Genomic DNA, 24,158 nt, shown 5'->3' on the forward strand with positions numbered 1-24,158 from the left:
AGCATGCTTGAAAGGCAGAAGGGCCTTTGGAGGACTTTCCATGGAGGGGAGGGGCTTGTCGCTGCTGATTTCAACAGTGAAGGGAGCCCAGCCCGGTTTTGCACATGTACTCCCTTAACCTCATTTTTGTGTTTGTGTGTCAGCCGCGGCTGCTTGCAGCCGCTGGCAGTCAGAGAGGGGAGGGGGATTTCCATAATGCACCACACACTCACACGGTGCATTATGGAACTCCGTGAGGTGAGGTGGGGCAGGGCGGCACCCTAACCCTTGGAGCTGCAGAGAGAGCCGCTGCTCATCTGGGCGGGCGATCCGCGCACCCAGGGAACAGGAGGAGATCATCTGCGGAGAAGGTACCAGCCTTCCCTGCAGGCCATCCACGAGCCCTTCTCACAGATTATGAGAAGAGGCTCAGTGACTGCCTTGCTCATCTGCTTTCTGGACTTGTAAAGCCAAATAAAGGTTCTAACAATGTGCTTCTAATGGGTTAGGGGTTCTCCTGCCCTTCAACCCATCCCCAAATGGTCGTGTCAACAAGCCTACTAGCTATAACACAATGGAAAACTTTTATTGAACAGCATCCGCAATGGAGTGAGCTCTGAAAGCAAGACATGTGAATGCGGTTGTCAACCTTCCTGTCCCAGCAGAACCTGTGTACCCTTGAAGGCTGCATGAAGGACAGCAAAGTAAAAGGTGGAATTTTCCCAATCATAACATGGCCATGCAAGAGATGGTTTATCAATATGTAACTGTAACAGTATGTAACTGTCAAGCAGCTTGCAAAGGTTCAGAACACTAGAACAAAATATTGGCAACACCCACAAAGGAGCAGCTGGATTCATACTGGTCACTACTGCTACTGCTCTTGCTGTAGAGGCCTTGCAATGCAGTTGTGACCTGCATTGCACTGGGTGTGAGGGACATCCTTGCCTCTTCATCCATTGGAGGGCTGTCTGTAGGCAGAGAGAGAGAGAGAGAGAGAGAGAGTGTTAATGATCAGCAATTGCAAGTTGCAACAACTAGTGGCTGGCTGGACCTAGATTCTCAGTAGGTTCAACTGCCACCCTGGGCACTGAATCCAGTCCTCAGCCCCACTTTCCTACTTGTGGTTTCTCTACTGTCCATATTTAATGATCTAGTAAAGTAAAGTGTGTTGTCGAGTCTGTGTCGACTCCTGGCGACCACAGAGCCCTGTGGTTTTCTTTGGTAGAATACAGGAGGAATTTACCATTGCCAGCTCCTGCACAGTATGAGATTATGCCTTTCAGCATCTTCCTATATCGCTGCTGACCAATATAGGTGTTTCCCATAGTCTGGGAAACAGACCAGTGGGGATTCAAACCAGCAACCTCTGGCTTGCAAATCAAGTCATTTCCCTGCTGTGCCAATGATCTATTTATGTTTAAATTATGAGGCAGAGTACCTATAAAAGTTCTGAGGGGGGAAATGTATTAGCTATATTGTGCTGATGCCAAGCTATTTCTGTAGCATGCTCTCTTCCTATATGTATCCCTTTTAGATTATTCTCCACTTTGTGCAGGCCTTGCTTCATCAATGGGAAAAGCACCTTTGGATATTATGCATATTTGGATATTATTATCCTGTTTTAGTTATTTGAATATTTGAATATTATTATCCTATTATTATTCCTGAGAAACAGGAAGTGAAAGCATCTCACACTTTGTGTTCCCACATTGTCTAATATTCAGTCCCTGGATATGGGACTGAAACTGCCTTGGTCGCTCTAGTGGATGACCTACGCCGGGAACTAGACAGGGGGAGTGCGTCCCTGTTGGTTCTGCTGGACCTCTCGGCGGCATTCAATACCATCGACCATGGTATCCTTCTGGACCGCCTTGAGTATGGGAATTGGAGGTACTGTGTTGGAGTGGTTCTGGTCCTTTATTGGGGGGAAGGTCTAGAAGGTGGTGCTGGGGGGACTACTGCTCGGCTCCGTGGCCATTGGCCTGTGGGGTCCCCGCAGGGTTTGGTCTTGTCCCCCATGCTGTTTAACATCTACATGAAACCGGTCATCCAGGGACTTGGACTGAGTTGTCTGCAATATGCGGATGACACTCAACTCTATCTCTGTTTGTCACCTGATCCTAAGGGAGGCGGTGGATGTCCTGAATCGGGGGCTGGAGGCTGTGATGGGTTGGATGTGGGCTAATAAACTGAAATTGAATCCGGACAAAATGGAGGTACTGTTGGTCAGTAGGAGAGCCAATCGGGATGAGAAGATTTTACCGGTTCTGGATGGGGTTGCACTCCCCTTGAAAGAGCAAGTACACAGCTTGGGGGTATTACTGGACCTGGCTCTGCTTTTGGAAGCTCAGGTGGAGGCGGTGGCCAGGGGTGCCTTTGCACGGCTTCGGCTAGTGTGCCAGCTGCGTCCCTTTCTTGAGAAGGCAGATCTGGCCACAGTTACCCATGCCTCAGTCATGTCACAGCTGGATTACTGTAACACGCTCTATGTGGGGCTGCCCTTGAAGAATATCCAGAAACTGCAGCTAGTGCAAAATGCAGCAGCTAGGATGTTATCTGGAACTGCCCAGTGGGAGCACATCACACCCATTTTGAAAGAGCTGCACTAGCTACCAGTTTGTTTCCGGGTCCAATTCAAAGTGCTGGTTTTGACCTTTAAAGCCCTTAACGGTTTGGGCCCGGGATACCTGAGGGACCACCTGCTCCCAAGGGTTGCTGCCTGCTTGACAAGGTCATCTGAGGGGGCTCTGCTCCAGGTGCTGACAATGAGGGATGCTTGGTTGTCGTGCATGCAGGACAGGGCCTTCTCTGTTGCTGCCCACAGACTCTGGAATGCTCTTCCAGTGGCTATCCGTTCCTCTGTCTCCATCACAGCTTTTAGAAAGCATGTTAAATCTTGGCTTTTTACCCAGGCTTTTATATGATTGTCTCTGCTGCTGCTTCTTTGTATTTTTGTACTGTTTTTATGCTTGTGTTTTAAATTTTTAATCAGATCTGTTTTATATTTTTAGCTTAATATTTTAATTGTGCCATTTTTATAATTTTGTTTTTAATTCTGTCTAAACCGCCTTGGGATTGTTTTAATGAAAGAATAAAAATAAAATATTGTACCTATGCATCTCCCTTATCAGAGGCATATGCAAGCAAAAGATGCAAAAGAGAAACAAAATTCTGTGTGGAGAAACAAGAGGTACAGGAAGCTTTTGGGAGTATTGTCCTCCATCCTGCTTTCCATCTGCCTGGAACTATTCTAAGTAAAAGTAATTAGCACCAAAAAGGCTTTTGTTTCACTAAAAGTGTGGTTTAACTTATCAAAATTAGGAGAACAGAGATGCAACTGTTGTTTTGCAAATTCTGAACGTTTAATAATAATTCTTTTTTTATTAGAATTTTTTTTATTTTGAGAAAAAGAAAAGACATGGTTACATAGTAATCTCTTGAACTTCAGATTACAATAATGGTATAAAGAGTATATCAAATAACAATCCAAAAACCCCTTCCACCCAATTAACCACCCTTACCCCATAACAAAATTAAAACAAACATACAACTCTGGGTAATACACATCAAACATCATTAATAAGAAAAAAATAAATCTTGTGGGTGTGGATGATGCCCTTGCAAAATATTAAAATTTATAAAAGGTTCCTAGGTTAACGTAAATGATTCGTCTGAACTGTGGCGCAAGTAAGCTGTAACCTTAGCCATTGAAGCGTATTCCCATAGTTTTAGTAGCCATTCATCCAGAGTCAGAGTTTTCTGTAATCGCCAATTGGCAGTGTAAAGAATCCTAGCAGCAGTAATCATATATAAAGATAGCTCTGTGTATTTGGAGGATTTGCTAGGTTTAGTCACATTTAACAGAGATGTGTCATGCCTAGTATAGTTTTATTGCTGGATGGGTGGGGGGAGTGGGCAGAGGGGTTGGAGGGGGCCAGCCCAGAAATCGATTTGGGTCAGGGGCAGGCCACAGAATTATTTAGACCACCTGGCTATAGGCCCGGGACTTCGGAAAACAATGGTTCAGTCATATGCTCCAACCAGTGTTCCCTCTAACAGGAATTCCCAGAGGTTGTTGACTACAACTCCCATAATCCCCAGCCAAAGGTCATTGTAACTGGGGATGCTGGGAGTTGTAGTGAACAACAGCATCGGGGAATCCCTGTTAGAGGGAACACTGGCTCCAAACATGGCAGTCTGAATGATAGAAGTCTCTGTCATTGATGTATTCCAGAAGTATGTATGTATTTGGAATATTTAAATCCTACCTTTCCACTCACAGAACATGAAGGACAGCTAACAACATACTTTAAAATATCATTACCCTCCTTTAAAACACATTGCTAATATGGCAAGATAAAAATTAAAACAGGAAATAAAACAAGCAGCATCCACAACCATAAGCAGCATCCGCAACCATAAATGTCATCTTAAGTCATAAAAAGTGCCAGGCCTCTCATTTCTGAACACCTTGTGAAACCGGGAAGATTACTTGGCAGCAGAAGACTAAATGAGGGAGACACAGACACTTGGCCTGGGTGTAACCACAGAGAAAGCTCTCTTACAGCCACACCACCTGTACCTCTGCTATTAGCAGGACCCAAAGGAAGGCATCTTCAGCAGATCTCAATGACAGTGCAGCAACCTCACGTAGCATGTGTTATAGTAATATAGATGAGATGGTCAGCCGTTCAGGAACAATAGGCACTTAACAAGTGTACTATGCTGCCACACATGGCCAGAAATATAAGCATTTTCCTGGGCCACCACGGCAAATTAAGAGGCTGGCAGGGGGAGGGGAACCTTCATGCACACACACACACACACACACACACCCCGCAACCTACAGGAAGCCCCTCAAAGGGGCTAGAGGTATTTTGATTTTATTTTAATAAAATAAATAAATAAATAATTTTGTGAACTTGTCCGGAGGTTCGGTTCTGGTCCGGACAGAACTGGGGGTGGGGTGGAATCAGTTCAATCCCAAACCCCCTAATCTCCGGACCGAGCCCCCAAACCCTCGAACCTCCAGACCGGTCTGCACGTCCCTAATTTTACATGCTTAGACCACCAAAGGGGAACTTTGGCAATGGAAACAATGGAGAAATAGTACTTTGCACTAAAAACCAGACCTCACAGCACACATAGGAATAGCATATTACTAACATTTGTTTTCTCAGAGCCCTTGCAAGTACTCTACCTCAGGACCTCAGGAGAGCTGGTCTTGTGGTAGCCAGCATGACTTGTCACGTGTGAGCACTGCAAGATATTCCCCTCAGGGGATGGAGCCACTCTGGGAAGAGCAGAAGGTTCCAAGTTCCCTCCCTGGCATCTCCAAGATAGGGCTGAGAGAGATTCCTGCCTGCAACCTTGGAGAAGCTGCTGCCAGTCTGTGAAGACAATACTGAGCTAGATAGACCGATGGTCTGACTCAGTATATGGCAGCTTCCTATGTTCCTATGACTTCACACAAAGCCACCCAACAGGAATTTTGACTCCATTACTACATCTGAGGATGCAGGGACCACGTACCCCACAGATAAGCAAAGGGAGGCTGATATTGTGCTTCAGCATATGACTGCTGAAAATGTCTCCCACATCTCCCCCCTACCCACCCACCAGTATTGTGTCTTGTATAAACAGGACTGATTAACTAGTCCTTCCTCTTTCTTGGCATTTGTTTTCAATGCCAGGGTTCAATTCTCAAACCTACCAGAATGGCTGAGTTGCAAGCCAGCAGGTGACCCTAGGCAAGCCACTCATTCGGCCTCAGCACCTGCCCTCATCTGCCATGTGGAGATAATTCTATTGCTCCCCCTGCCACAGGGCTGTTATAAGGACTCTCAATATGTGTGGCTTGAACATTTTATTTATTTATTTATTTATTTATTTATTTATATTTATATCCTGCTCTTCCTCCAAGGAGCCCAGAGTACTACATACTTGAGTTTCTCCTCACAACAACCCTGTGAAGTAGGTTAGGCTGAGAGAGAAGTGACTGGCCCAGAGTCACCCAGCTAGTCTCACGGCTGATTGAGGATTTGAACTCAGGTCTCCCCAGTCCTAGTCCAGCACTCTAACCACTGCACCACGCTGCTTATATCTAAATGCTAAACAACAATAAATCTCATAAGAACATAAGAAAAGCCCTTGATGGCCCAAGGCCCATCTAGTCCAGCATCCTGTTTTGCACAGTGGCCCACCAGATACCGCAGGAAGCCACAGGCAGGAGTTGAGGGCATGCCCTCTCTCCAGCTGTTACTCCCAGGCAGGAGTAAATCGCCAGGCAAGGTACAAATTAAAAACACAACAAATATTAAAATAGTATTAAACAATTAACTAATAAAACAAAATCACAGATAAAAGCACATTACATTTAAAAATCTTCAGTTAAAAGCTTGAAAAAAGAGGTATGTCTTGAGTGTTTTCCTGGAAACAAACAGAGAAAGGGATGCTCTTATTTCAACAGGGAGCATATTCCAAAGCCCCAGGGCAGCCACAAAGAAGGCCCAGTCCTGAGTTGCCATCAAATGAGCCGGCAGCAACAGTAACGGGACATCTCCATATGACCTTAGTAGATGACAGGGTTCATAACAAATAAGGCGCTCTCCAAAATACCCTTGACCCAAGCCATTAAGGGCTTTGTAGGTAATAACCAGCACTTTGTATTTCACACGGAAACTTATCAGCAGCCAGTGCAATTCTTTCAAAATTGGAGTTGCATGGTCCCTTCAAGTTGTCCCTGAGACCAATCTGGTTGCTACATTCGGTACCAATTGGAGTTTCTGGACTACGTAGGCAGCCCCATGTAGAATACATTACAAAACCCAAGCCTAGAGGTTACCAGCATACGCACCACTGTTTTAAGGTCATGTACCTCCAGAAATGGGCATAGGACTTGTAGCTGATGTATCAGCCATAACCTTCATCACCATTTCCATCTCCATCACTAAGGAATAACTATAGGAAATCTATAGGAAATCTCCATAGAGCAGGGAACATAGGAAGCTGCCATATACTGAGTCAGACCTTTGGTCTATCTAGTTCAATATTGTCTTCACAGACTGGCAGCGGCCTCTCCAAGGCTGCAGGCAGGAATTTCTCCAGCTCTCCAGGAAAGACAGACCAGGGTTAGGAAAGACAGTTTCTAGACTATGAAATGCTTTTCCAGACTAAGGCTGCAATCCTCTGCACATTTCCACTGAATGAAGGGCAGCATAGTTGCAATCCAATGCATCTTTACTATGGGGTACAGGGACATAGCTTGGGGAGAGGGGGCCCATGTTCACCCCTATCCCTGGTGGCCCCTCGAAGAGAGGGACATAATGGAAAAAAACAACAGGGAGGGGTGGAGCTGGGGGGAACCTCAGGAGCTGGGGGCCCGGGTTCTTTGAACCCATCCACTCAATTATAGCTACTACACCCCTCTTGGGGTAGGTTCCACTGAACTGAATAGGCCTTCCCTCTGAATGAACAAACATACGCCCTGGTTTTAAGGAAGCAATCCTGCTTGCCACACATGTGTTGGAAGAAGTTTCAATTAACTCAGGTAGGTTTACTTGCAAGTAAACATGCACAAGGTTTTAGTGTGAGTCTCTGAGGCGCTTCACACCACACGTGTGAAGTGCCTGACGGGGCGATTAGGAGCAAAAAATTCCACTACAGAAAGGGATATGATTTTCAGGCCACAGGAACACACCCACACAAGGAGCTGCCTCATGCCATTGGTCCATCTAGCTCAGAAGAATTGTCTACACTGACTGCCAGCGGCTCTCCAAGGTGTCAGGCAGGAGTCCTTATGTAGAGATGCCAGGGAGGGAACCTGGGACTTTCTGCAACCACTGAGCTACAACCCCATCCCTAAGGGGAATCTCTTACAGTAGTGGTTGGCAGATGTTGGGAACATCTGGGCCTTCAGCTGTGGCTGAACATCATCTTCAGCTATATTGTAACTGGGGATGATTGGAGTTGTAGTTCAGCAGCATCTGGAGGCCCCCACGTTGGGAACCACTGTTTTACATGTAGTCACTCATCCAAATGCAAACCAGAGTGGACTCAGCTTAGCCAAGGCCAATTTGAGCCAGAGCAAACTGCCTTTTACCTGCTTTGTGGAGGAATGGAAAGATTGCCCCTCCTCCCCTAAACCACTATGATCTTCATCAAAGAGAATGGGACTTACTTCAAATCAAATGTGCATTGGATTGCACTTAAGGGTCTCTTCACACATTGCATTTTGTTTTTCTGCATTTGTAGTACCTACAAACATAGTATGTGAATGTGACAGACATAGGAATTATACAGGGACCCTTAACCAATTCATAACATGTTGGGGTTGTACACATGACCTGATTTGCTGCCCAGGGGAGGGGGCAGGGCTGGTGGGGAGACAGGCAGGAGCCTGCCTCCCCCTACACCATCTCCCTCCCCCATTCACTCTGCTGCCCTGCGGCCACATGAGCAGCGCTGTGGCAAGCGCCAGAGCAGGAAGCTGGAGGAGAAAGTCCTCCAGCATCCGTCAATGCACCACGCCAAGAGTGCAATGAATTGAGGGATCCTTCCTCAGCTGGGCAGTCTGGCTGCCCAGCTCTGTGTGTGTGTGTGCGGGCGGAGGGCTGCCTGCAGCCCACGCACACGCATGACCCTGAACCTGGAGTTAAGTATGAGTTAAGGGGTTAAGGTTGAGTATGAATTATCATATTCAATGTAACCTGAACATTCCTCTGTGTTGTTACTTGTGACTGCTGATGACATTAAAATATTAATATTTTTCAAACATCTGTAGTGGACTGACACATCGAATCAGGCAAAGCTTTAAACAATTGTTCTGGTTCCCTTGTCTGCACACAGGCCAGCTGTGATTGTCAATGTACAAATCGCTGACCAAAATCTCCTTTTACTCTAGCAGTACATAGCAGATGTACTCAGGCCCCGTAGACAGCCTGAAGGTTTCGGGCAGGCCATGACAAAAAGAGGAGGGGGCTGGGCCCATCTTTGATGAGCTGGGCCACCTTATATGGCCTTTTAAATACAATTTGCACTACTTATACTGAAGTAGACCAGAGAGCAATCTCCAATCAGAATGAATGCAAAGTGGTTAGGCCTAAAGTCCTAAAAGAGGAGTGAATAGTTCAACAAATTCTACACAATAAGGAGATGAGGAAGCCATAACCACCTCAATAGGAAGAGATAACATCGCAATCTGCCTTTGGCAATATTCCGTGGAAGAGATGTGTCATACCAAGTTTAGCTTCATCTTTGGGGGTGTGGAGTTGTAACAAGAAGTTATAACAAGAATCCAGTCTTTTCTTTTTTGTTGTGTGTGTCCAAGTAACTTTTCCCTAGGCAACACTCTAGCTTTACAAAATTGGTTGAATGTCAAGCAGTACTGGGATTATAATTCAAATTAATGAAAGCTTGTCTGCGTTTATTTAATTGATGATCATGATCCAGTGGGTCTGAGCATATCTAGTGAGATCAAATGCCCTAGATGGTTTAACCTGTTCTGGGTGGAAACTATTAGCATGTAGATATCGGTAGTGATCAGTAGGATTCCTATGAAATGTGGTTTGGAGGTGTCCTTTCTGAAAATGAACAGCGGTATCTAAGAAGTTCTGTGCACTTAAAGGTAAAGTGTGCCATCAAGATGATTTTGACTCCTGGTGCCCACAGAGCTGTGTGGGTTTTTTTGGTAGAATACAGGAGGGGTTTACCATTGCCTCCTCCCATGCAGTGTGAGGTGCTATATGTTCCTATATCGCTGCTGCCTGATATAGCACTTAAGATGTGTTAAATCTACACTTTAAAATGTAGCATGTGAACAATTAACGACAGACTTGCCAATACATGTACCACACACACGCTCATTAAGAAGTCAGGCTTTGAAATGACTGTCAAGAGATCTTTCAATGGCAAACATGGGCTTGCCACTGCGTGTGTGGAAATATATACCTGGGTGCATCTACAAGGTGAGTGTACATGATCGAGTGCAAACCCGGATTTGCCTCTACGTAAGGTGAAATACCTCTATCGGAACTTAAGCTGTAGCTGCCTTTACCCTACATCTGCCCCGATGTTTCTCGGAAGAGGCTCTGGAGCACCTCCTCCTCTCCTGACATCGACTGGAAAAGGAGGGGCCGGGAGTTTCCGCTTTTGCAGGCTCCTCCCCCTCAGCTGGGTGGGCGTGGATTTCTATACGTTTCTCTCCCACCCCACCCATGACGAGCGGGACAGAGGGAGAGCAACAAGAGCGAGGCGCAGGGAATGGCTTCCTGCAGGCTCCCTCGACACCTCCTGCGATGCCCAGTCTAGAGCCGCTTGGCAAAGTCGCAGTGAGCTCGCGTCTCTCTGCGTCTGTCTTACCGAGGCACACGTTCCCTGGCTGCCTTCAACACGGGGTTGGGAGGAGCCGGCTACGCGTTGCCTCTTGGGCCTCTTCCGTTTCTTAAGGTGGAGTCGGAACACTCTCTCGCTAGCCGCCTAAGCTGTTCCAAAGCGATACATTCTCGGTTCTTCTTTTGCAGCGCTCAAAACGGCAGTGCATTGCAATCTGCTAGAAGAAACGAGCCCCGCCCCGCTTCGTACTTGATAAGTCTTGTCAAACATAGGGGAGTCCGGTGGCGTTTTCCAAAATCGTGTTTCTAGACCTCACTCACTTCTAGAAATGGAAGCCCTTTGTAATGTTGGTGATAAGGTGCTCCTTCTCCAGTAATCTGGTTTTGTACACACACACAGCCCACGCATGCACTTGCTCTCAACTGGAGAAAATATAATCCTATATTGTTATAATTGTAAACCGCCCAGAGATTTTAAATAGATAAGGGGGTGGGGGTATGACTGGGGAGCACAATGCTAATTCCTAAGAGACCCTGTTAATATATTCATGTGCTTCCCCTTCAATTCAAAACCTCCTTGACTATGAATAAAAAGAGGACAATGTGGAATGATTAACACAGCCTTTAATTCCTGTATAAGCAGTTTTTGTGTAGTTAAATGAACTACACATTTTGGGAATTTGACAGCTTTACCATAGGATAGTTTCAGACTGAAATCTACATTTGTAGCATCTTCTATATACTTATTTCTCTATATTCTTATTTCTCTAAGAGGGCCATGCGTGGATGAATGGGGATGCGTCGTGGAAATCTCGTGAGAGCCGTGGAACTCTCGCAAGGAACTTTCGCGGAGAGGCAGGGGAAGAAGTAAACTGGCCCAGAAGGTTGCGGGGCAGGTGGCAAGGGGGTGGCAGTGGCAGCGAGTGAGATGGAGGCAGGGGGAGAAGCAAGCAAGAGGTGGAGAAAGACCAGAGGGAGAGCAAACTGGCCCAGAAGGTTGTGGCGCAGGTGGCAAGGGGGTGGCGGCAGCGAGTGAGACAGAGGCAGGGGGAGACACAAGCGAGAGGTGGAGGGAGACCCAAGGGAGAGCAAAATGGCCCAGAAGGCTGTGGGGCAAGTGGCGAGGGGGCGGCAGCAGCAAGTGAGACGGAGGCAGGGGGAGAAGCAAGGGAGAGTTCGAGGGAGACCCGAGGGAGAGCAAACTGGCCCAGAAGGTTGCTAGGCGGATGGTGAGGGGCCGGCAGTGGTGGCGAATGAGATGGAGGCAGGTGGAGGAGCCAACGAGAGGTGGAGGGAGAGCAAACTGGCCCAGAAGGTTGCTGGGCGGATGGTAAGCGGCCGGCAGATGGCAGAGCCGCGCCGCGCCTGGTGGGGAAGGAAAGCGCTGCTGGGCTGGTGGGGGGAAAGGAAAGGTGAGAGCAGGTGAGTGGCAGAGCCATGCCCCTGAGAGGAGCCTGGCTGGGTGGGTGGCAGAGCCACGCCGCACCTGGCAGGGAAGGAAAGCACTACTGGCAGGTGGGGCGGGAAAGGTGAGAGGAGGCAGGTGGCGGCAGGGGAAGGAAAGTGCGATGACAAACTAGCAGCACAGATGCTATGCGCCTGGTCTGGTCGTATCCATCGAATCCACAAATTAGTACTTTTGAGAAAGTGGTCTTAAGAGATATAGACTTTTTTTTTTTAAGGACCTGTAGGAATCACAATCTTACATTTGAAGAAAAAATAGCTTTAACATCTTTAGAAAACAATCCTAACATTATTATAAAACCCACTGGTTAAAGGGGGAGCTATTGTTTTGTTGGATAAAGTGGATTATTTATCTGAGGTATATCGGCAACTATATAGAGTCAGAACATTCTGAGTTTAGAATGGGCTGTTGTGAGTGTTCCCTGAAAAGGGGATCCTGTTCCGAGCTCGGAATTGAACAAGCCTATTCCACTGAAAAAGTTCTGAGCGTTCCCGCTTTAAAATCTATAGGAACATAGGAAGCTGCCATATACTGAGTCAGACCATTGGTCTATCTAGCTCAGTATTGTCTTCACAGACTGGCAGCGGGCAGCGTCTTCTCCAAGGTTTCAGGCAGGAATCTCTCTCAGCTCTTAGAGAAGCCAGGGAGGGAACTTGAAACCTTCTGTTCTTCCCAGAGCAGCTTCATCCCCTGAGGCAAATCTCTTCCAGTGCTCACACATCAAGTCTCCCATTCATATGCAACCAGGGCAGAGCCTGCTTAGCTATGGGGACAAGTCATGCTTGCTACCACAAGACCAGCTCTCCTGCCAGCATCCTGCATGGCAGCACATCTCCGACTGGAGCTCGTCTGACCTTCACACATGCGTGGAGACCAGGTGAGCTCCAGTTGGAGATGTGCGGCCACCATGCAGGATACCAACTAGAGCACCACTGCGGGGGTGGCCTGCACAGTGCCGGCATTACTACTGGTGGTAAGAGAAAGCTTTGATTAATTTAATTTTAAAATTACCTGTAAGTGCTTCCATTAATTTAATGTTAAAGGTACCTTTCACCACCTCCAAGTGCTGCCCTAACTATCTTAATTTTTTAAATTTTTTTTAAAGCCAGAGCTTTCCAAACAGAAACACTGGTTCGCTCCTGGTGTTTCGGTTGGAATGTTCAGGCTGTTTTGCGTTCTGTTCTGAGCTTGGAACAGAACACAATATCCATTCTGTGCACACCTCTAGTTACAAGGAGTGTTAACCTCTAGTGTAAAAGGATGTACACTGTTAAGGGATATCATAAATCTACAGACAGGTTTTCTATCCATTATAAGAGTTTCCACCCTGGACGCATCAAAGACAATATTCTTTTTGGACAATTTTTAAGATTAAAAAGGAACTGTACAACAATCATACATTTCACCAACAAAGGGATATATATTACCAGGGATTAAGATATTGAGGTTTCCCCAACATATTACTGAGCTTGCTGCAAAACGTACAGATGGAATAGCTAGACATAGATTATTTGAAGATAAATTACCTGCTATTCTATTTAAATTGTTTTGGTCCATGGAATTCAGTCCCTTAGCAAGTTCCATTAAAAGAATTATAAAGAGACATTGTCATATTGTACAAGATATTGCAGACTGATATACCACCAGGTAGGGTTAGCTAAAGACTTTCAACTTAAAGGATTGATTAGTATATTCAGATATTAATCACACTGTGATGAGTTCAAATACCACCAGATTCACAGGTCATTTTAGGTGTGCGAATTGCTCTTGCTGATTTTCAATTTTTGCAGATTAAGCAATTTGTCAATCCCAACAATGGTTATTCAGTAACATTAAGATCCTTTACGAATTGTCTCACATCTCATCTCATATATATTGTTATTTGCCCCTGTTCACTTCTTTATGTGGGTGAAATTAGTAGATAATTAAAAACTCATATAATTGAGCACAAAAAAAAAAATTAGGACTGGTAAATTAGAGGTCCTGGTGGCATTTTGTCTGAAGTGTAACTACTATGTTGATATTTTAAAGTTCTTTGCTACTAAAAATGTTTTTACATCTGGCAAGAAAGGAATGGATCCAGTAATTAAGTTACTCCAATGTGAAGCACTCTAGATTTTCAGTTTGAACACTTTAGTGCCATATAGACTCAGTGAAAAATTGGATTCCTCATGCTTTTTGTAAAATAATATCAAAGTTCCTGGCATATGTCTATCAAATACAGATATTGTAAGTCTTTTTAGAATTAGTATCTATTATTGGGTATTATGCATGTTTTTTAAACTTTTAATTAGATTTGTATTTTTATATATTCCAATTTAATATTTTTATTGTTTAACTATTTAATATTTTTATATATTTTTAAATGTTTTGTAAACCACCTTGTTAATGAAAGGTGGTATAAAAACCTAGCAATAAATGAATCAATCTTCAATTACAGAGTTACAATTGACTTCTAGCTGGTACATAAATTGTGTTTGTGTAAGATATGGATGTGCATGGAACCGCAGCGGGGCAGTTCGAAGGCGGCAGGGGTCTCTCTTTAAGAGTGGGGGGAGGGGAGATATATATATATATATATATATATATATATATATATATATATATATGCGCCACTTTCCCCCTGCCGGTGTCAGTTTTTTAAGAAGCCCATCGGGGTGGCAGCGTATCTCCCTGCCACCCCATTGCTCTCATCTTCCAGATATCATATCCAGAAGACGAAGGCAACAGGGCGGGAGGGAGGTACACTGCCACCCCAATGGGCTTAAAAAAAACCTGACACTGGAGGGGAAAAAGCAGCGGGAGGAGTAAGTGCACCCTCCCCCCCCCGCTCTTAAAGGGAGACCCCTGCCACCTTCGAACTGGCGGAACCGCCGGTTCTTCGAACCGGTTCCGTGCACATCCCTAGTGTAATATCGGCTTGAGTAGTTTTCTGCCTTGCTGGAATGGTATAGCAAGCTGATGCTTTAGCATATCTTCTTGAAGAAATAGAGGTGATTCTATGTATTGTGAGTTTCATACAAGCCTTTTGCTGAATTTTCTTTTCTCTTACAATATGTTAATATGTATTATTTTGTCTTACAATACAAAAGATATAAGGTGTCTTTTGTATTGAGTTTTTGAGGGTTTTTTCATATCAAGTATTTATTAAGGGTTTATAGAAGAAGTTGCTTGGAAAACTTTCTGTCTTATAAACATAGTAAGTAGGCTGTTTCAATATATCTTAATCATAGATGGTTCTATGTATTGTGACTTTTATACAAATTTTTTGCTTCACATTTCTATAATATGTCAGCCGAAGCAAGGCATATTATGAATTTTCTGAGATATAATGCACATACATGCATATGATTTTTAACTAGGATATAACTGATTTTTTATTATTTCTTGGAAGACTGGAGTCTAAAGCATATGGACCCATATTTATTTTTTATTTTATTTTTACATTTTATATCCCGCTCCTCCTCCAAGGAGCCCAGAGCGGTGTTCTACGTACTTAAGTTTCTCCTCACAACAACCCTATGAGGTAGGCTAGGCTGAGTAGTATATCACCAGTATTATCAAGTTTATGGAATTTCTTCTGTTAAAAGCTGGTTGTTTTAGTATATCTTCTTGAAGCAATAGAGGTTATACTACACATCGGTGGAACATAGGGATTAATGCCACCAGTGTTATCAAGTCACATTGAAGCTTTCTAATTTCTCTAAGATTGCCATCCGCTTGACAAAGTTTAACAACAAAATGGAGGTCACCATGTCACTGTTGTGGATTTGTACGATATATATTGACTTTTATACTATGGATTGTATTATCTTCACAAATTATATGTATGTAGTATTCTCTTGGGTTGAATCTTGGTTCCATTAGCAGTTGAGTGTGTCTTTAGATTTATATAACTTCTTACATCAACATAAAGGACACCCATATCAACAGTGTTTTTTATACGTACTTTGTTATATAGAGGGGGATCTTACTGCTTCCTATGCGTTAAATGAGAGTCAAAATCATGTTGGAGGTCATTACTTTGTATCCCATCGTCTTTATATTTAAAAGCCTTGGGACATATGTAACAAATCCTGTGGTATGTGGCACATCTCGTGAGAGTTCTGACAACACTCAGTGAGAGAGAAAGAGAGAGAGAGAAGGCACAGAGGAGGAGGCTGAGGAGCAGATGGAGGGGCAGCTGCTGCTAAGGAGGAGCAGGAGGGCCGAAGAAAGAGCAGTGGCATCATTCACTCAGTCACTCAGCTCCAACTGCCGGCCTCTTAACGCCTTGCCCAGGGGCATAGCAAGGTTGCAGTGGGCCCAGAAACACGATTTTAAAATGCTGCCACCACCACCCCACCCCGCTCCGAAGCTCAGATCATGAAGTAAAGAAATCTTAAATGAGGCTGAATAGTGGTAACAAAAAGCATAGTAAAATTTCTCTCTTTCTCTCTCTCCTATGTGCCACAATAGAACATCATCCTAAATTATTTTTAAAAAGGTTTTCTAAATTGTAGACGATGCAAGTCATTTAATGGTACTAGAGAAAGTCATGCTGTTCTGGTAGCTCCAGGTCTTAACACTCACATCAATTTTGGAGGATGAATACAACTGAAGGAAGCCCGGCCGGGTGTGCGGCTGGGGGAGTCAGTCATGTGACTTGCCTCTGGGGGAGGCCCCAAGGCAGTGGGCCCCCAGACAACTGTCTCCCTTTGCCCTATTATAGTTATGCTCCTGGCCTTGCCAAGTCTCTTCGCAAGGAGGACGGCAAAGCCGAGGCTTCCCATCCGGCCTGCACGGATTGTCTTCGGTACTCTCTCCTGCCCCAGCTTGGCCATCCTCGTGAAGAGACTCTGGAGGGCGTCAGAGGCCAGTGGTTAGAGGGAGAGGGGTGGCCGCGAGTGAGGTGGCTGCGAGTGGGGGAGTGGGTGGCTGTGAGGAGTGAGACTGGGGGAATGAAGGAGGGGGTGGCTACGAGTGGGGGAGGAGGGATGGTTGAAACTAGAAATAAAGCGGGGCTGTGGCAGCGGGACTTAAAGGAGAGCAATAAAATCCTAGCGTGCAGATGTTCTGTTCAGGGCCAGCTGGTTCACTTTATTCCTCCCATGTTAACCTGCCTGATTATTAAGATAATCTTCTGCCTTTCTCAAATAAGTGAAACACATAGTTTTCACATATATGTTTGAAATATTGTAGAATAATCTTCCATTTTACTTCAGGAGAATGCATGTATGATGTGGCACAGATAGTGGGGGAGCTTTATGTTTTTATACCCTTTGGAGGTAAGTTAACCCTCTTCCTAGTCCCAAATCTAGAGCATGGGATACATGGAATACATGGAATCTAGAGCATGGAACTTGGAATACATGGACCTCCTGGGGTTCCATGGGGTAGGTCCAGGTAGACTGTAGTCAAATTTTGCTGCACTTAATTTGCTTCCTGTCAAGCCAGAATGACATTCTTGAAAATAACAACCTCATGTACTTCCCCCCCCCTCTAATTTTTATGGGAGCCTTATGGAAATGGGGTACATGGGTAATACTTGAGGGGTGGTCTATATGTGCAGAAAAGTTAAGAACCTCAAGATCTAGAGGTTAAGAATCTCATTTTCAGAAAATATCACCCACTGCTAATCCAGACTTAGACTTCCCACAGAATTCTGCCAGTTAAGGGTAGCCATTTAGAGATTGGTAAAGGGCAGTCTATCCCACCCATTGTGTATCAGACCATATATATGTGAGGAGTGCCCATGCAGCTATTGTATGCTGTGCCAATGCATCCTGAGGCGTGCCCATGCAGCTGTTAGGTTGGGGTTTAGACTTACAGGAGCCCCAAACCTCTGCAGGAGTGAGGGAGCAATTTGGATGATTTCCTCTCATCCTCAAGCAAATGGAGCCAAATGGTTTCCTGACTGTCTTTGGGGAGTTCACTGCTGAGACAACTGGTCTTGTCAAAACCCTGACTGAGCTCTGGAATGGGAAAGCAGTCCAAGCAACACCATATTTTGCTGACAAGAGCCAAACTCCCTTCTTTTCTGTGGAGCTGAGGGCTTTTGAAATAACCTGGTTTCAAAAAATAAAAAATGATAGAGTGGCTGAGTTGAAACATAAAACCTTTGCATTTTGGAGGTCAAGCATCCAGTGTCTGAAACCAATTTTGTGCCCACCCAAAACATATGTTGAATGTCTCATTTGAGAAGTTTAGACTACATTTAAATCAAGAATATTTTAAGGGGGTGGGTCTTTTGCTGGTTTGTTGAAAAAGCATTCTGTATTTCTGAAGTGATGGGATATTTTAATCAACTAAGAGAATAATATGCAGCATATGTCTGATTGGCAAAGTGGATGGAATCTGCTTGCTGAATAAAAAAATGACTGTTGCCAAAGTGAGCAAGCTGCAATAGAAGGTCTGAATATAGAGAAAATGTGGAGCTGCTGTGTGTGTGTGAAGTATCATTGTGTGTGGTGCTGTTGCATGTGGTTGCATATGAAATGCCACTGAGTGGATTACATATGATTGTGTGTGAAGTAGAACAGCATGTTTGTGCATAGAATTTTGCCCTGCATGTTTTCATACATGTTTCCAATGCAAACACGTGTTTGCATGTGTTTGTGTCCTGTGCATGTTTGCATGCATGTGTGAATGAGTAGCTGCCAAGGCTTCACTTGACTTTTTCAGTCCTTAGCTTGACTCATTTCCTGTGGTGATTTGCTCTGAACTTTGAGACCACTGCCATTTTCATTTGATTTGCAGTCTGTGATAATAGTGGACTATAGTTGAAGGATATCATTAGCTATTCTGTCTCGATTGTAGTCCTTCTCAGAGAAATCATGGCACAGCGGGGAAATGCTTGCCTAACAAGCAGAAGGTTGCTGGTTCAAATCCCCGCTGGTACTATATTGGACAGCAGCAATATAGGCATATATTGCATATACTGGACAGCAGCAATATAGGCATAATCTCATACTGTGTGAGAGGAGGCAATGGTAAACCCCTCCTGTATTCTACCAAAGAAAACCACAGGGCTCTGTGGGCACCAGGAGTCAAAATCAACTTGATGGCACACTTTACTTTTTATGCCTAAAACACTTTTTAAAACAGACTATGAAGATGACGTTAAAAACAGCAACAATATAAGGACCTAGAGATCTGTAAGGATTAATGAAATAATATATATGACGCGCGCTTAACACATTAAATAACAGTATATGTGCGTTAAAAGTATCTATTACAAAGCCTTGTTAAAAGGGATTTTTTTTTTTTTTTTTTGCAGTTCCACAGATTGCAGTTTCACTCTTATCCTCTGTAGGTTGAGAGCAATGCTGAAGCTCAGGACTTGGTGCAGGCAGTGGCCATGTGCATACATTCCTTGCTTTCCTTGTATGCATTCACTTGCGCTTGAGAGAATGGCATACATTCACAGATACCGCGTAAAGTGGGGAATAAAGTCAATAGAAGAAGGATGTAGAGAAGGACACAAGACTGAAGGCAGTCAGGCCTTCCATGGGGTTCTGACTAGTTATCTATAAGATGAGACAGCACACAAGTCAGCAAAACCAAAGAAGAGGCGAGTCCTGCATAAATTAATAATTATGCATAGGATTGGCTTTATTAAAAATGAGTTAATTAAATCTAGAATTTGACAAGCAAAGCAAGTCTGCAAATCTGATGTTCTGATAAGCTTAAATACTTACTTTGGTTTTACCTCTGGTTAAAGATGAACAATATATCTGCAGCTTAGGATAAGCTTTGCAAGAAGTTGGACTCAAGAATTCTAGACTTAAGAGTTCAGAAGACTTAAGAGTTCAGAAGTTAAAAGAGTATAAGGCTATTCTAACAAGCAGCCTAACCCAGGCTAGGGCAGCCCAGCCTGGGATAGGCTGCTCGTGTGCAGCGCTAGAATCGGGGCCGATCCCGGCACTGCCGCCTCGCCTGACCCTACTTTATATCCATGTTAAGGTGCAAGCGTGCCCGTAACCCCGGCAATAGAGTTGTGTGTATGCTTGGACAGAGTCAGGTGCCTAGAGCAACTGAATTCTGGGGGAATCCCCCAATGCACCACGCTCATCAAATGGTGCATTGAGGGATTCCTGGAGGCTGGAAAAACGAGTCCCGGCCTCCAGCGATCCGTGTTGCATAGAGCAGTGCAGATTGTGTGGGCACACAGTGGCACACTGAAGATTTGCCAGACCGTCTGGGGGAAAGGTAGGTAAAACTCTGCCTCCTCCCCACTGTCCTCCCTCCCTGCCCCAGCGGTGATCATGTGCATAGCCTTAAAATCTTATTGTTTGACATACCACTGATTCCAGCATGTTTCCCTAACCTGCAGGAGAAGAGGACTGGAGCTGAAAGTTTAAGGGAAAACCATAGAGGCAAGGACTCAAGTTGTAAGCTAGTGCAGTATGTGAGACTGTGAGCAGTAAACATGTTTTACGATGTCCATGTTTTACCACTTTTTGGAACATGAGTGAATTTCTAAGCACTTTTAAATTGATCATTGTTTTTTTACCCTAGAACACACGTGTAATTTCAAAGTTTTTTAATGAAGTTCCTCAGCAAAGGATCCCCTAAGCAAATGTAATAGTAGTAGTAAAGTGTGCTGTCAAGTCGGTTTCTACTCCTGGCAACCACTGGGCGACCACAGGGCCCTATGGTTGTCTTTAGTACAATATAGGAGGGGTCTACCATGTAGCAGTCATGAAATAAAAGGACAGGTCTTCATATCTCTAGGTAACATGAAAAAACAAAAGAAGAAATAGAAGGCAGAAATAAACTGGCAGTTTTAACAACTAATGACAGTTAGTTGTGGAACTCCCCCAAGATCTGATTTGGGCCAGGTGATATTAATATTAATACAGGATCTGGAGTCAGAGTAGCCAAATTGTCAATAATGTCAAAGCATTTAGAATGGTAAAATCCCAAACTGCCTGGGATGAGAACATTAACCAGCTATTTGGAATCAGTATTCAACAACTAATTCCAGGGCTTTAGAATGCACTCCTTGTCAAAATAAGAGCTGCTCCAGCTCTGTTTGCTTTTTAAAAGACACTTAAAACAGACACCTGTTTTCTCAGGCTTTTAATTAAAACTAATTTTAAACTGTTTAATTGTTTACTCTGTGAAATTGTTTTATTCTGTGAATTTTTAGTTGTTTTTATTCTGTGAATGTGTTTTAAATGTTTTTCTCTTATTTTTATATTGTAATTTGGATTATGTACACCATATATATATATATATATATATATATATATATATATATATATATAAATAAATTTATTTGATTTGTATACCGCCCCTCCAAAATGGCTCAGGGCGGTTTACAATTAAACAAACCACTAAAACAGTAAAGAGCTAAAACAAATTAAAAACAATATAACAACAATTAAGAATTTAAAAAACAACAATTAAACAATTACAGTGATTAAAAGCCCTGAAATTGGGTTAGAATATTAAAACCAATTTTAAAACTCTGGAAAGCCAGGCCAAACAAATACGTTTTAAGGGCTCTCCTGAAGGCTAATAGAGAATTCAAATTGCGGATTTCCGCAGGGAGCACATTCCACAGCCCCCGAGCAGCTATAGAGAAGGCCCGCCTCTGAGTCGCCACCCAACAAGCTGGAGGTAACTGGAGACGAACCTCCTCAGATGACCTTAATGTGCAGTGAGGATCACACAGAAGAAGGTGCTCTCTAAGGTAACTCAGGCCTAAGCTGTTCAGGGCTTTAAAGGTAATAACCAGCACTTTGTATTTTGCCCAGAAACATATCGGCAGCCAGTGCAATTGTTTCAAAATAGGCGTAATATGGTCTCTCCGGGTTACCCCAGAGACCAATCTGGCTGCCACATTCCGAACTAATTGAAGTTTCTGAACTACGTACAAAGGCAGCCCCACATAGAGTGCATTGCAATAGTCAAGCCGGGAGGTTACCAGCTGGTGCACCACTGTTTTGAGGTCATCCTCCTCAAGGAATGGGCACAGCTGTCGAATCAGCCGAAGCTGATAGAAAGCACTGCTGTCCATGGCCTCCACCTGAGAAACCAGGGTGAGGCCTGGGTCCAGGAGTACTCCCAAGCTGCGCACCTGCTCCTTCTGGGGGAGTGTAACCCCATCCACACAGGAAGATCTAACTCACCCCTCAGATTCTGAGCTACAAGCAGTAATGAGCACCTCTGTCTTGCTTGGATTCAGTTTCAATTTGTTATCTCTCATCCAACCCATTACTGCTTGTAGGCAGGCATTTAGAGAATGAGTGCCATTTCTTGAAGAAGGGAGGGAGAAGTAGATTTGGGTATCATCAGCATACTGATAACACCCAGCACCAAATCTCCTGATGACCTCACCCAGCGGTTTCATGTAGATATTGAAAAGCACTGGTGACAGAATGGAGCCCTGAGGACTCCATATAGCAGATGGTATATAGATATGATAAATATAATACATAAAATTGGTTTCAATATTTGCTAATTAACATTTTAAACTTATAATGGTATAAGTTTAAAGTCTTTGAACATCTGGGAGCTTATGCATAAAGAATTTCATGTTATGTTCTGGGATATAGGATGGGCTTTCATGGTTGCAGAGTATGGGCTAGTTCACATAATTTTTAAAATCTCCGGTAAGCATTCATTCCTAGATACTCATGGGACACGACTGGAAATGACTGGGGATTTCACTTGACTAGGAATCCCAAATTCCAGTCATCTGAACTCAGGAAAAGTTGGTGATGTCAGGCTGGCACCACACCAATTCAATATCTACCCAGGTTCATGAATTTAGACCTGAACTCTGGCTGTTGATCCTGGATAGATGTCAGGTTGGCATGGTGCCTATTTTCCCGGGGTTCACATCACTGAAAATTGGGAATGTACACACTGCAGGAATCTAGTATTTAATGTTTACCTGACATTTTTCTAATTGTGTGTAATCCAACCATCTGTATGTTGCTTAGAATCCAGAAAAAAAGGGGGGAGGGATCTTAAGCATTAACGGTTAATATTGTATTAATATACATTCCTGTAACTTTGGTGAGCCACTGATTATTTACATTTAGCCATTCTGGGCCTGTACATGCAGGAAGCCTAAATTGACATGATTCCTGCATTTCACTTTTGGAGAGAACTCCATTGGGGTGATAGCCTTGTATTCCTCCCAACATATTATGGGTTATCCCTCTGTAGTATGTCCAGTGGACCAATTTTCAATGTGTATTTAAAAAAAAATCATTGTATTTTTATTTGTGTAAGCTGCTTTGAACACTCTGGAAGAGTGGCCTATATTTTAAACAGAGAAATAAATAATGTTTTAATCGTTCAGTAATCATGAGCAAGTGATTATTTTACATGAACACTTTGGCAAAGTTATTGATTCCTTGATGTAAAAAATGTCGCAAGGTTCTTCTGACACCATCATCCAGAGCAACATGTTCAGGGAATTGGTATAAAAATACGTAATAACCAGTGCAAGGTGTCCAATGGTTAAGCAAGGCAGAACAGGTCTTGTCTCGTTCTATTGATCAGGTAAGACGTGATCAGGTCAGGTCTAGCAAGGATCAGTACTGAGATCAAGTCAGCTGGAAATCAGGAATTGGAGAGTTCCTAGGCTGAGAGCTGAGCATCAGCTCAGAAGTATGAGATGTTGCTTTGATCACCCTCCGGATCAAAAAGTTGACAGTGACTGAGAGCTGCAGAAGGAAATCAAAGGAGGTGTCAAAGAGAGACAGAGCTTTAATAATGGGTGACTTCAATTACCCACACTTGGACCAGGTAAATTCACAGCTGGGTAATGACAAAGAGGCCAAATTTCTAGATACACTGAATGACTGTGCCCTAGAACAGTTGGTCATGGAACCAACCAGAGAGAAGGTGACCTTGGACTTAATCCTGAGTGGTGCCCAGGACCTGGTGCGTGATGTCAGTGGCATGGAACATTTAAGGAACAGTAACCATTGTATGATCAAATACAGCATACATGCGAGAAGAGAATCACCAAGGAAGTCTAATACAGAGACTTTGAATTTCAGAAAGGAAATTTCTCTAAAATGAAGAGTTTGGTGAAAAGAAAACAAAGGGAAAATCAGGAGAGTAACTTTGCTCCAGAATGCATGCAGTTTATTTAAAACCACAGTTATAGAAGCCCAGTTAGAATGTATACCCAAAAGGTGGAAAGGTACCAACAAGTACGGGAGAATGCTAGCATGGCTCAAGTAAAGACAAGGAAGCAATAAAGGAGAAGATGACTTTCTTCAGAAACTGGAAGGGAAGCGAAAAGAGAATTTGAGGAACATTTAGCTAAAAGCATCAAGGGGAATAAATAACTTCAGAAGCAAGAAACCTGCTAGGGAGGCAGTTGGTCCATTAGATGATGAGGGAGTGAAAGGGATTACTGAGGATATCAA

The 24,158-nt window shown here is 43.9% G+C and overlaps 1 long non-coding RNA gene across 2 annotated transcripts in view; it reads right to left on the reverse strand.

Moving 5' to 3' along the window:
* Positions 1 to 544: 544 nt before the first annotated feature.
* The window catches only part of LOC128325916 (uncharacterized), a 33,259-nt gene continuing 9,645 nt past the window's right edge, over positions 545 to 24,158 (reverse strand). The window contains exons 1-2 of one of the 2 annotated variants that reach the window (XR_008307738.1): positions 10,004 to 10,098; positions 545 to 950 (exon numbers count right to left, since the gene is read on the reverse strand). This is a non-coding gene — a long non-coding RNA (uncharacterized LOC128325916). Of the gene's footprint in view, positions 951 to 10,003; positions 10,099 to 24,158 lie in introns of those variants that run through there. The other variant, XR_008307737.1, reaches the window with a different exon arrangement.

Source organism: Hemicordylus capensis, chromosome 5 (genome assembly GCF_027244095.1).
Source record: "Hemicordylus capensis ecotype Gifberg chromosome 5, rHemCap1.1.pri, whole genome shotgun sequence".
Lineage (NCBI taxonomy): Eukaryota > Metazoa > Chordata > Lepidosauria > Squamata > Cordylidae > Hemicordylus > Hemicordylus capensis.